Raw genomic sequence first — 15,458 nt, 5'->3', positions numbered from 1 at the left:
TAACACAGCCATTCATCCAAAAATGCGCCTCGTCACTAAAGATGATTTTTCGCCCAAAACTGGGGTTCTCTTCCAAACGATTCGAAGCCCAGTCAGCGAACAAACGGCGTTGTCTATGGTCATCAACTTTGAGCTACTGAGCCCCGCAAAATTCGCCAAGTTGAAGTCTGCGAAAGGCCAAGTTCTTGTGCACGGCGAGGAATAGACGGCCTCGGGTTCTGCTGTACACTTGCACGGACCGCGGCAATGTTCTCGGCTGATCTTGCGTTCCTTGAACGTACGGGTGTTGGCTGATTGTTTACTGTTTGTTTACGTCTCAAATTTGGTCACCACTTTGAAGGGCCACCACGTCTACAGAAAAATGGGCGCAATGCGCGCAACGTTTGCGTTAATGAACACTCATTTTGTTAATAAAGTTTTATCATTTGAACGTGCTGTTCAATCGTGTAACTTGCCATGATGATTTGGCATAAACAACTAAATAATGAACAAAAGATTTGACAGATGTCACCAAAACAAAATGGCTGCCACAGGGCGCCAAAATCGACCCGCGCCAATTGAAAACCCCTTTAGTAGTAAAATATATCTGCTCTAAGTGGTATTGAAAAACAACTCAATTGCGAGACATTCAACAAACTATGTTTTTAGAAAACTACTGCAAGACGTACGCAACCTTTTTCAATAATTTTAAAACATATAAAAATATGAACAAGTAAAGAAATAGCTTTCAGCTAATGTTGACATAAATAGTGAATAAGTCTGCATTCAAGAAAATACTGCCTCCATCAAATTTTATGCTGTCATTGCCCAAATTTTCTTCGAAATAACTTTCTATGGCACCCAAAGAGATGGACGCGAAATTTTGTCTAGACACTTATTGATCTAATGTTGTAAAATTCAAGTCAAAGAAAAAAAGTATCAGGATCGAAAGAGTTAGGTGTATCAATGAAAGTTTTACCTATGAAATGACATTCTATGGAACTTTCTTACTATCAACTCTTCCACTGTCCGAACTATGTTATTAAAATATTTGTAAAACCTTGCAAAGCGGAAGAGGAAAGATGAATTGCACAGATGTTACTAACTAAGTTTGCTGCTGTAATAGTCAAAATTTGTACTTAAGGGTTTACATACGTCCAGCTGCGCCAAAAATGCGCTAAAACAAAAACTTTTTTAGAAGGGATAATAATAGAAATAAATATAAAAACATTCTATACATGGCTTATTAGTACTTAAACTTTATAAAAAAATTATTTTAATTTCTCGTTATAAAAATTAGAATATAAAAAATTACTTGACCCAAAGTACAATGCAAAAAAAGTTGCTTCACCGCCTGGATCATTTCTGTAAAAAGTGAAAAAATTCATATAAAATAAAGTGGTATATACTCGTAGTTATAATCTGTCGAAAAATTTTGCAATAGTTAAAAAAATTTTGCAATTTATGGCATTTAAAAAAAATTATGCGTTTAAGTCATAAATGTCACACTTTAAATATGTTTATAAATTTTTTTAATAAAAATATCTAAAATTTTGCTCGAGACACAATGAGAAAACACTTTCGAATATTAAAAAAAATCCGCATCAAAAAAATGATAAAAACCGTACGAGTTATCATGCAGACCGTGCCGGAAAAAGTAGTTTCGAGGAAAGTAAATTTTCAAGTGCACTTCGCTGGAGGTGGCTCGCCTCAAGCGGGGGACAGCCCTGCGCGCATCAAACTCTCATCGGGCAGTTCCCTTTTCTACCATAACTTTGTATCTATGGGAAATTTTTACAATCGACTTCCACAGAAATGTGCCTAAAACTATAGAGAATAATAATTTGTAAATAAAACCGATTGTTCGAAAATTCTGGACGTTATTTTTCATTGCTATATTTCTAATCCTTAGAAAGCCAAATGAAAAATTAAAAAAATTGATCAAATTATGGAAAAATTGTTTCCTATTAGCGATCGGCGCTCGACAGGCAATGAAAAACCTCCTAGTGTATTTCTGCCATGAAAAAACTCCTCTTAAAAAACCATCTGCGGCATAAAGTTATAGGTCCCTCCATTGGTGCGAAATACCAAGGCGCCCAACCCAAGTCGGAGGGGAAGCTCGGTGAAACACCCAATAAAGGCGCAAGCGCCAATTATATGCATATATCCATTTAGTACGAGTGTCCGGCGGTAATCGAATCCCTCTTTACAAATTTTATAAACTTTATATGTATTTAGCCCTTCAACTATTTGGAATTCGTCCCCTATACGGAATTCCAATAGCTTTCATTTGATAGTATGAAGAAATCTGATGGTTAGGGATGCTCCGACATAGTGCAAACAATTTGTCAGCAATGCTATCTTTCCTTGTATGCCTGTGAAACTTCACCTTTCATTTTTTCCATTTCAAGTTGAATTTTATTGAATATTGGCACAATCCTCTGAAGATTTCAAAAACTAACAGTAGAAAATTTATATATATAATAATCTGTATATATACCTAAAAATATGTATTATGAAATTGGGAGATAAATATTTGTAAATGGTTGATTTTCACTAATATTGAAACATTAATAGTGAATGAAAAATTATATAAACACACCCTTTACTACACTAATATTTAAATTATCTTTCTCTATATAAATAAATATATACCAGGCTGTGCACTTCAGCAATCAGGAACGTGCTCCGATTATATTAAATGCGATTAAAGGGCAATTAAATTGATGGTGACAATGAAAATAATAGTGACAATGGCAATTTTTGCAAACACATGCCACAACAGCTGAGCTTGCAATTCTAACACCGAGCGGGAATTATATAATTTGCAGCGAAAAAGCAATTGCAATGACAGCTGCAGCAAATCGAAGCTGATTATCGTAAATGCGATAATTAAGTTGCAGATACGTGTACATACATACACACGATATATACACACACACATAAATAGTTATAAATGCGCATATACGCATCAGGCCATGTGATGACATGCTTTGTTGCACCTGCTGCAATGAAAACATTTATAATTATGTGAATGCCAATGCTATTCAAATAAAGCATGGAAAATGCGTGCCATAAATTACAGCTATGAAAATTTTTTGTAAATAATATGGGAATTGTTGAAAATTGTTCAAGAGTGAAAGTGAAATTTATAAAAAGCGAGGCCACCAGTGCATAGGATGCATTTTTGTTCATAAATAGAAACTATAAGTACGTGCCGTTTTCCCAGTATGTGGCTAATATGGCCTTTATCCGGTGTAAACTTCCTTCTCGTCTATAAGTATGCTGCCCATTTATCTTTCCATTTGTTGAGTAAATCGCTCACATGTCTTTTGAAATGTGCGATTCTATGTCAAGTGAGGGCACTGCCATGCACTTTTCTGAAAATTAATTTGTTTGCAGGCTTGAGTATAAATTAAAACATTACTGTAAGATTTGGAAACAAAATTATAATTTTGGAATTTATTCAATGTTGAAAATTTTGGTATAGAACATAACATTTTTGTGAATTTTTTGGATAAAATGTTCTTAAAAGACATTATTATATTTTTTATCTTTTGTTCAAAATTTTTGGGAAATTTTTTGTCACTTTTGAGAAACACATAAGTTAGGTTAGGTCAGGTTGACCTGGCTGGCTGAAAGACTGGCTGATCTTATTGGTCCTTAGTGTTACCACATGGAGCTTGACCCTTACGTTTCCTTGTAGTAGGCTTCTTGTAATAAGCCTGTTTTTTTGCGAATCTAAGTAAGCTCTGAAGCTCTATCCCCGAGAGAAATTCTAACCTCTCATATTGTACTCGTAGAGCTCCTAAACATTTCATTCGGACATGGAAGGTGTTCAAGAATTTCCCTCTCTTCTATTTCATTGCAAAATCTGCAGCTATAATTGAGAAACACATAAATCGGTAAAAAATACCGCTAGTGTAACTCGTATATTAAGTCACCCTGCAAAATATTGTGCTACTAAGAGTATTCCGGGACTAGTCTCCATGGATTATATACATATATGTATATTTGTCTGTGGCGCTTACACCCTTTATTTGGTATTTGGCCGAGCTTATTCTCCAGTGAAGGAGATGATGAGTGTTTTAATGTTATTTGGAGGTATTTACAATTTTACGCCGCCTCTGAACGTTAGATGCTTCTTTAAAGTAATTTTTTCATTGCCTGCGAGAGGCGACCGCTTAACAAAAAACCTTTTCAGTCATTTAGTGTTTCATGCCCGAACCGTGGTAATGTGCGTACCATTCGTCTACGACGGCCGCCTTTACATGGCGTACGAAAGAGTTGTTTAATAAGAGGTGTTATTTTGACATTCGAAGAAAAATGCTATATTTTAATATAAATTATCGGATATTTATTTCATTATAAAGAGGAAGGTATGCCGTTAATAGTGGAAAATATATATAACAACATCAGGCAGATGACCACCACGACCACCGGACAATATCCTTTTCATGAAATTTTCCATAACCGAATTGCAAAGTGACTGCCCTATGGCCTCGATAGCCTCATGAATTCCATCTTTGAGGTCTTGAATCAACCCTGGGCTAGACCTTCTCTTCCACGTGGCCCCAAAAAAAGTCACAAGGTGTTAAATCACAAGATCTCGGTGGCCAATTGTGATCACCTCTTCGAGAGATAACACGGTCCGGAAACATTTCCCGTAAAAGATCAATGGTTTCGTTGCTTATGTGGCACGTAGCGTCGTCTTGTTGAAAATAAACGTTGTCCAGATAAATATCATCCAATTCCGGCCATAAAAAAATCGTTAATCATCTCACGATAGCGCAATCCATTCACCTGTAACACCTGTTATTGGAAAACCCATTATTAGGTATCAGTTCCACAAGTTCGAATCACTGCAGTTTACGAATGCGTTGGTTCTAATTCGCTTTCGGGCATATGAATTTTTCAAATTCAATAAATATAAAACGATCTTATAATATTTAATTAATAATACAAATTTACAAAGTGTTAGAACATTAGAAATAATAAGCGCAATGTGTTTTGTTTTTTTGTTTTTTTTTTCCTGGTCGAATATTTAAATTCCAGACCTTCTGTGTGGTACGTCAACGCTTTATTTTATCGGCTGTGTTGCTGAAGAATTGATGACTTTCGATTTCCAAAACGACAATTATTATTTCAAGCCCATTCTGATCCGAAAGGGTACAATTGATCTAAGGGACTAAGCCAAAGATTAATCTATAATCAAGGTTCGGTTATTCTTCTATGGTGAAAGACCAAATTGTGTGAGCGACTTGGGCTGCCACGTCCGCGGGTACTCAATAAGCGAATCACACTCCTATCAAGGAGAATTGAATACAGAAGATGCCGCCTTGCGAAAACCGTTACTTAAGTGTGACGTCAAGCGCCATAATACTACAAAATAAATAAACGAAAGAAACAAAAGTGGAATAAATTACATGTTTGTGAAAATTCATATTGATAATATTGTGATTTGTGACATTTAAATTAAAAAAAAAGGAATTGCCGCGTGTTAAATTGTGGAAGCACAAATTGATAATATATATAACCGCTGAATGAAGTTTTTTGCGTTTTTATGCGGATGAAGTTGTAGCAACAAAGTGTATGTGAATATAACTGTTTTCGTAGTAGCATAAACATTCCCCATACTTACATACGGGGAATGCTGCTGGAGTGACAGTCCTTGGCCGGATATAAATCCGGGTCGTTTCGATAACGTGGAACCGCCTGTCGTGGAAACATCTTGTGAATATAACTCATTGTGTTTGGCTGTTCATATTGCTTTCAGCTACTCTTCCTTTCAAGAAACAAGTAATTCCCCTTCCTTTCGTTTGTATGTTTTCGGAGTGTGAGGTCACATCGAATTCGGAAGGCGCAATCTCTTATTCTGTCATCCTGGCACTCCTCCAATCTGTTGGAGGATGATTGCACTTCTCCAATGAGTTGCTGTTCAGGCGGCAACGAAGCAACATTAGCGAAGACTGTGTTGATTTTTTTCATACATCACCAACACAACAACCATGGTGGTCCCGCTCCAACCCGTTCGGCTACGGCTACCGCCTAGCTTCTATATGATAGATAATTTTGAAATTTAATAAAAACAAATAATATTTAACGATTTATAACATATTGGTTGTCATAATATTACAAACTTGTTTCCATAGCCAATGTAGTGCAGCGCCAACAGCGCGCTTGTCGAAAATAAGTTTTTGCCGAAATGATGCACTTACCACGACTGCTGCAGACAAGTTTGTGCTAAAAGTGCCTGTTTACAACACTCACGGTACGCGCTGACAAAAATTTGGCCGCCATAGCCAAGAGTAAGTGACTATGTTCTGGAATATCCATCCGCCAACGACTCGCCATCGATCTCAGTGGAGGAAAATTTCACGCAATAGCCTGAGGCGAATTTTGCACAAAAATCTCAGATTATGCGCTTACAAGTGCAATTGACTCAGCAATTGAAGACTCACCCTTTATCCGCTTATCCGTTATCGATTCTCCACTTGGGATTAAGAACGGGAGGTAATAAGAAAAATTTAAAATGAAAAAAATCGCATTGAATATTATGACTACCGATTTCTAAGGCAGCCGAAAAATTTGATTAGAAAGAATACTATTTTTTAAATAAAGGGTATGGAATAAACGGCCAGTGCCGAGCTAATGTACAGACTTACGCAAGTGATGCATCCATGTAGAAGAGATGTGTCAAATTAGCCCGCGGAGTGCTTCTGTAAGATCGTGCCTTTTCATACCTGCTCGAATTGCGATGGGTGTCTTGAAAGCTAAGTAATGCGTAGAAATAGAGCACACACTCTTTCCACTTGGCATTCATCGACAGTTTTCTTATTTCAAATTTAAAACAGGATTTACAAATGAGTTAGAAGATTTCTGGATGACAGAAAAATTTCAAGAATAAATTTTTACATTATAAAAATAGTGCTTCGTTTAAGGTAGACTACATCGGAAAATAAAAGAATATATCAAACCAAACTTTTTATTTTCCACGTGCCGTAGGCCACGTATTTATAAACCGCCCCTCGTGCATTTGTATTTATAAGTGGGTACTTGAATACGTTTGTATAGTATTTAGTATTTCAAAAACTAATAGAAAGCTGCAAATAGCATTTCTTGTCAGCTCCAAATATGTCTTAGATCAATGCCAGAACTTGAATTTGTCCATATAATTAAGGCAACAAATATATGGAATTGAATATGTAGATTAGGGTGGCAGTTATTTTGCAAGATTATTTTTTTATTGGTGCTACCCCCCAGATTGGTTCCTTTATATATAAAAATGGTGGAAAAAAAGTTTGAAGTAAATCTGGTAAGTGGAAAGTGTGCCCCCGGGCCTTCAAAGTTTCAAAAAACCCGAAAATTCGTAGTATAAGTACTAGTAGTAAGTAAAGTAGCCGAGCACTTAGTTTATCACAATGATAATTCAAATTATTACGCTTAAAAAAAATATATTCAATGCAGAATCTACCAAGTCGTTCGACCCTTGCTTTTTAACAACTCTGTCAAAAATTTTCCATTTTTCTTCAATTTCTGAATTACAAAAACAAAACGGAAGTTAAAATATGTGAGATAACTTATCAACTGATCACATTTTGAAATTCGAAATGAAAATAGATTTCTTCAAACAGATTTCCGCGCATAATATCCATATCAAAAACTAGTACTAGTAGATGCTTTCCATTTCAATTCAACCGGGCTATTCGGGTCATGTTCTTCGATTTCGATGTAACTCAAATATGTTGCTCTCTGGTCAAAATAATGAGACACATATTTTTTTGTTCGCCCGAAAAAAATTTTTTTCAAGAGTTATCGGCAATTTTGTTTTTCGGCCCAAACTCGATTTTTTTTAATTATATAAGAAAAAAATTTTTTTAAATGCCCATAACTTAGTCAAAAATGAACTGATTTTAATAATTCTGGTTTCAAAACAATCGTAATTACTTACACGAGCGACTTCATGTAGAAACAATTGCAAAAAAGTAGTTGAAAATTTTTTATTTAATATAGCAAAAAAGAAAAAAAATTGAAATTTTTTCGAAATTCAATATTTCAAAAAGTGTATTTTTTTTTTTTTATAACTTTTTCGAAATCAAGAGGACACCTTAAACTTCAATAAAGCTGAATGCTCAGTAGCTAAAATGCGTTGTTTTTGTGTAATGAATTTTTGAGTAAAAAACCTGTTTCGTAATTTTTGTTTTTTGCAAAATAAAAAATTTTCAACAACTTTTTTGCAACTGTTTCTACATGAAATCGCTTGTGTAAGTAATGGCGATCATTTTGAACCCAAAATTATTAAAATCGGTTCATTTTTGACTAAGTTATGAGCATTTAAAAAAGAAATTTTCTTACATTATTAAAAAAAATTGATTTTAAGCCGAAAAACAAAACTGCCGATAAAGCTTGAAAAAAAGTTTTTTCGGGCGAACAAAAAAATACGTGTCTCATTATTTTGACCAGAGAGCAACATATTTGAGTTACATCGAAATCAAAGAACATGTCCCGAATAGCCCTTTTGAATTGAAATGGAAAGAATCTATATAAGAAAATTTTTTTTAATTACTCATAACTTAGTCAAAAATAAGCCGATTTGAATGATTCTGGGTTCAAAATAATTGTAATTACTTACACAAGCGATTTCATGCAGAAACAATTGCAAAAAAGAAGTTGAAAATGTTTTATTTTGCAAAAAACAAAAATTGCGAAACAGGTTTTTTACTCAAAAATTCATTACACAAAAACAACGCATTTTAGCTACTGAGCATTCAGCTTTATTGAAGTTTAAGGTGTCCTCTTGATTTCGAAAAAGTTATAAAAAAAAAAAATACACTTTTTGAAATATTGAATTTCGAAAAAATTTCAATTTTTTTTCTTTTTTGCTAAATAAAAAATTTTCAACTACTTTTTGGCAATTGTTTCTACATGAAGTCGCTCGTGTAAGTAATTACGATCATTTTGAACCCAGAGTTATTAAAATCGGTTCATTTTTGACTAAGTTATGGGCATTTAAAAAAAATTTTTTCTTATATAATTAAAAAAAATCGAGTTTGAGCCGAAAAACAAAATTGCCGATAACTCTTGAAAAAAATTTTTTTCGGGCGAACAAAAAAATACGTGTCTCATTATTTTGACCAGAGAGCAACATATTTAAGTTACATCGAAATCGAAGAACTTGACCCGAATAGCCCGGTTGAATTGAAATGGAAAGCATCAGTATCAAATAAAGTAGGCGAGCATTTCGTTTCTGAAATAACAACGGTAATTCAAACTTTTATGGCTAAAAAAGTTTTGTATTAAAGTTTTTTAAAAAAATCATTAGTTGCGTACAACATTTGAAGTGAAGACATTCGGTAGTACAATGTCGCGACCTCTATTACGAGAAAGAGTTTATCTGCTCGGGTATTATTCAAATAAATTTTTGGAAACAAACTTCCATCTGTAAAACAAACGTTACACGTTTTTTTTTGTGTTTGTGTAAGTTAACAAAGGTGTTTGTGTAAGTTAACAAAGGCAGTGCTTCACTAGCTGTGCGGGAAGTGATGATATATTGGGAGAAAGCCCGAATTCCGACGCAAGAACTAAAGAACTGTATACCAAAGTTAGAAGGTCTCTATCAGCAGTGGCGGCAACTTCAAAAGCATGCTGCAAGAACGTCGATGGATCATAACAAAAAAGAAAAATATTTCGTTGAAAAACTCGAGGATCTCTTCGATATTGCACACGCCAATGCATTCAATATCATATCCAATGAGGAAGATAAGCAGTTCTTAAACAATCAGCGGATGAAAGGACGCCCGGGGCTTATGTATGGAATTGATTAACAGCTAAGTGCGAAAGAGACTCGAGTTTCTGAGCGAAAATTACGAGAGGAGAAGAGAAAAGAACGAAGTAATAATTAAGTTCTTCAATTGAGTAAGTATTTATCTTCATTTTCTCTAGCTACCTATTAAACATGAATATTTATGTATATCGAACTAAATCGTACTTATATAGTTAATACTATTTCTAGCTCAATCTGATATACTGATGACGTCGAGTTCAAGCAGCGGAGAAGATTTAGAAGCGCGTGCTTCAGAGGAAATTCCGCAATGCTCAAAACATTTGTCTGTACCAGCAAAACAAAAAAGAGGACGACAAATAATAATAACTCCTAAGCTTGCTGCTGCTTTGGATAAGTGCAAGATCAGTGACAGGAATGCAGTTCATATTCTTATAGCTACACTTGAAGCCCTTGGTCAAGATGTGGAGACTTTTCCGATACACAGGTGGTCTATTAACAATTTTCGTGAGAAACTCCGCGAATAGAAAGCTACCGAAATCAAAAATATCTTTAAGGATAATGAATTGCCTGCCGCTACGATACATTGGGATAGTAAATTACTGCCATCACTAACAGTTAAAGAGACAGTAGACCGACTTCCTGTTATTCTTTCAAATTGCAGTCCTGATCAACTTCTTGGTGTACCTGCATTGCAATCAGGGAGTGGAAATGAACAGGTAACAGCTGTTTGCGAAACTCTTGCGGAATGGGGCCTTCAGGACTACGTAAAAGCATTGGTTTTTGACACTACTGCCTCTAATACGGGCGCTTTTAATGGTGCGTGTGTTTTGATTGAAAGCTTTCTAGAAAAAGATCTATTATATAATATTTGCCTTGCCGCCATCACATATACGAAATCATTTTAAAAGCCGTTTTCGAGGAAAAGATTGGTAAAACTACCGGCCCAACCGTACCAATCTTAAAAAAGTTCCAAACTGCTTAGCCTAAAATAAATGTAAATAATTTTAATACCGAAATCGTGAATAAGAAGATCAGAAACATTTGGATCCGGTCGATATTTCCCGATTTCTTGATTTTATACGAAGCACGTTGCAAGAACAACAACCGAGATAGGTATATATATCGAAGCGTGGTTTTGTGCACCTTCTGCAACCAAAGCACCATTTTTGGATTTCAGTGTTCTTTCCAAAATTTATAAATACCGGACAGTTGACGAAGACATCTCTCGTGAGGCTTTACAAAAAATCAAAAATCATTTGTGGTATTTATCACCTGAATGCATCGCCTTGGCCTTCTTTGACCCAAATGTGACGGCAGAATCAAAAATTAAAATGGTAAAGGCGTTGAATCGTGAAACTGATGCTGAATGTGAAAAAAGTATTAAAAGGATAACCGTAGAAACAAGCCAAGTTCCTGAATTATTAAAACAAAGGCCTGAACAATTTGTCTCTAACAAAACAAAACGATTCTTTGCAAGATTTAACATAAATGACGAATTCCTATACACAGATCCTGCCCGGTGGTACAAACATGAAGATTTCGCCAAAGCTTTAAAAGTAGTTAATAAACTTAAAGTAACAAATGATACGGCGGAGAGAGGTGCTAAACTAGTACTCGTAGAGGATTTTAATAAGTTATATTCAAAAAACGAGCGACAAATGCAGTAGGTGCTCCAAGTTGTAAGTGACTATCGACAGAAGTTCCCAGACAGCAATAAACAAACTATATCTAAAAATAAAGATTTTTAATTCATTTTTATTTTATTTTCTTCAATGGGTTATTTCATTTTTTTAGTTTTTTTATATGTTGTTATTAAACTAAATTGCAATGAAGTAAGCGTCATATGGAACTATATATGCTAAATACTGTATGGATAATAATTTCCTTCTTCAATTTATATATGTATAATTTAATATACTTTACCAATTAAATTCTTTTACTACTTATTTACGCTGTATATATACTAATGTAAAATAAAAAAACATACTTTTAATGACATTAAAATTTTTTGTCATTTTGGGGTAAATTTTGCATATTGAAAGGCTCGGGGGCACACCTTTCTCCTATCCGATTGGGACCAAATTTCACAGAGGTCATTTTTATATAGAATGGAACCAAACTGGAGGGTAGCCCGCGAAAAAATATTGTATATAAAAAAACAGGTCAAATAACTGCCACGCTAATGTAGATATATACAAAATTTCCATGCATGCATGTACGCTATGAAGATGCATACTTACATAAGCAAGCAAAATCTCATTTCAAAATTTGTTTGAAAAGAGTGCTGCTATTGGCGCTTACTAGGTATAGGGCGTTGCGGAAGCTGATATTCCAGGCATATACAAGGTGGTGGAAAATGAATCATGCAGTTTTGTGTTTGAATAACTTCTCACTAAATAATGAAATACTACTGTTTTTTTAGAGGTTAGGTTTTCAAGTTGGCACTACTTTTTTCGTAGATGGTCTTTTTGACAGCTGTCACTTGATTTATGCTCAGTTTGGTTTGCCATTTCATAATGAATAGACTTACACCTGAACAACGTTTGCAAATCGTGCAAATTTATTACGAAAATAATGATTCGGTTCGCGCGACGCATCGAAGAAAATTTTGTTCACCGATGAAGCTCACTTTTGGTTGAATGGGTATGTCAATAAGCAAAATTGTCGCATTTGGAGTGAACATAATCCACAAGACATTGCTGAGACGCCGTTACATCCTCAAAAAGTCACTGTTTGGTGTGCTCTATGGGCAGAGGGAATCATTGGTCCATATTTCTTTAAAAATGAAGCCGCCCATAATGTTACAGTCAATGGAGAGCGCTATAGAGCCATGATTAATGACTTTTTCGTGCCTGAATTGGACGATGTTGATGTGGACGACCTTTGGTTCCAACAAGACGGCGCTACATGCCATACAGCCAACGCAACAATCGATTTATTGAAGGAAACTTTTGGTGAGCGCATTATCTCGCGCCGTGGACCTGTGGCGTGGCCTCCAAGATCGTGCGATATAACACCGCTGGACTATTTCTTGCGGGGCTATGTGAAGTCGCTTGTCTACGCAGATAAGCCCGAGACGATTGACGTCTTGGAAGAGAATATTCGGCGCGTTATTGCTGACATACGGCCCCAATTGCTGCAAAAAGTGGTCGAAAATTGGGCCTCTCGGCTGGAATTTATTGGAGCCAGCCGCGGCGGCCACTTGCCTGAAATCATTTTTAAAATATAATGGCAAACCCTTATCTTTATAATAAAGCTAAATTCTTGGCCATAACATTAAATTATATACGTTTTATTTCATCTTGAAAACCTAACCTCTAAAAAAACACCCTTTATAAGACCTTTTACCTACAATAGGGAACTGCACAGTATGCGCGAAGTAGACATATGGAAAATAGATAGGTCGTTATAACTATTCACATTGGTAATGAGACAGAGTGTAAACTCTATGCGGAGAGTCATGAAGCCGCAAAGCATATCGCGTGCAACTGTATTACCTTGACAAAGACAAGAAGGACTGCGCATCTTTCATCGATATCAAATGGATCCGAATGAAATTAAGAATGCTACAGTAGAGTATTTTTAAATTTGTCCGCAATTTCCACCATGAGGCAGGGAGTATACAGGCTAAATAGAACCTAATGAAATGCATTTAAGGTTGCAATGCCAATCAATACGACTAGTATTAACTACTTCTAAAACATATAGTAAGACCGAAAAGCTCGATGAGGTCGAAGAGTCATTCATTTGGCACACTACAGATACAAATTTATTATTATGGGGCGTAGGGAGCCTACAAAACGCTTCCAACGGTTACGATATTTTGCTTTGACTTTGACTCCTTTTAAAGATTTCCCTGCAACTTTAAGTTCTTTTTCGAGAGTTCTCTTTCAAGTACACCTAGGGCATCCACTTTTTCTACTGCCTTGCGGGTTCCAATCGAGTGCTGGCCTGCATATTTCTGTGGGATCCTTTCAAAGAGTATGACCAATCCACCTTCACTTCCTCTGATTTATTTCAGTCTGGATGGGTAACTGTTACCTTTCTCCCAAAGCTCTCTGTTGTTGATTATTCTGGCCACCAAATCCGCATTTAACTTCTTAAATATTTGTTGAAAAAAACTTGCAGCTTCTTTGCGAGCAAGTCTGTCATGGGCCAGATCACAGCCATACAAAAGGACCGATTTTACATTTGAGTTGAAAAAATGCAGCTTTGTATGCGTGGAAATCTATGTAGAATTCCATATCTTGTTCAGCTGAGCAAACGCGCTACGAGGTTTTGTGGTTCTACTTTGTATATTATCTGCTGCAGCCCCCTCCGTAGAAATTACACTTTCCATGTAGGTGAAGTTGTTGACGTTTTGAATGCTGGAAATCATAAGTCCAAAGCTGCTGCTGGGATCCGCAAGATTTACCTTAAGCGATTTAGTTGTTTCTCCGTTAATCATCAGGACGACTATCTAAGAAAACTATCTTCCGTCAAAACTTCTAGCTTCTTCTGCATGCCGGAATGCTTTGTTGATAATAGGCAGATGTTATCGGCGTAATCTAGGTCTTCAAGGTATTCGCTGAAATTCCATTGTGTGCCTCCGCGGCTTCCGTCTACAGATCTTAAAAGCACGCCATCGAGCACGATGAGGAACAGCATAGGGGAAACCAAGCAATCTTGTCGAACACCAGATATGAAGTCAAAGGTGGACGATAGGATTTCACTATGTTGAATCCACCATTTGAAACTAACGTACTGGGCTTTAATTAGCTGGATGATTTTCCGCGCAATGCCTTGACAATATAGGGCGTTCCAGATGCATCCTCTATAACTGCTGTCGAAATCGGTACTCTAGTCGACAAAAACGAGGTGTAACGCCGCCCTGCTGACTGCTCAACAATTATTCTTAATGCGTTGATTTGGTCGACATAAAAACAGTGTGGCGAGAACCCCGCTCGTTGTCGGCGCATCGCGGTGTCAAACTTTTTGTTTATGCGGTCTATAAAACATAATTCCCCTATAGTTTCAGCGCTCACTTATATATATATATATATCTAATTGGTGCGTACACCCTTTTTGGCTGTTTGACCGAATCCTCCTCCTAATTGTGGCATGCGCGTATTGATGTTGCTCCACAAATGGAAGGATCTACAGTTTCAAGCCGACTCCGAACGGCAAATGGTTTTTTATGAGGAGCTTTTTCGTGACAGAAATACACTCGGAGGTTTGTCTGCCGAGGGGCGACCGCTATTAGAAAAATGTTTTTATTAATTTTGGTTTCACCGAGATTCGAACCAACGTTCTCTCTGTGAATTCCGAATGGTAATCACGCACCAACCCATTCGGCTACGGCGACCGCCTCGGCACTCACTTAGGTCTCCCTTTTTTGAAACCCTGAAACCAATCCTCTGGAAACTTATTCTCGTCCCATATTTTTACAAAATAATATAGTATGATCATTTAGCGGTAGTTGTGGAATTGATGCTCAGCATTTCTGCTGTGATTTCAGCATACCCATGAGATTTATTGTTTTTTAGCGTCCGCATAGGATTCCAAATCTCTTGAACGGTTGGAGGTTGCGAAGCCGAAGAGCAGCTTCTGTTTGATATTATTATTAAATATAAAAAAAAAATGATTTTGAGTGATGGACATTTTTACTTCACATTTTTATACTTCAGCTGTTTAGTTCACAAATGTCAAATATGAT

The sequence above is a fragment of the Anastrepha obliqua genome, chromosome 1 (assembly GCF_027943255.1).
Source record: "Anastrepha obliqua isolate idAnaObli1 chromosome 1, idAnaObli1_1.0, whole genome shotgun sequence".
In the NCBI taxonomy this organism is placed as follows: domain Eukaryota; kingdom Metazoa; phylum Arthropoda; class Insecta; order Diptera; family Tephritidae; genus Anastrepha; species Anastrepha obliqua.
Note: the sequence above shows the minus strand (reverse complement) of the source record.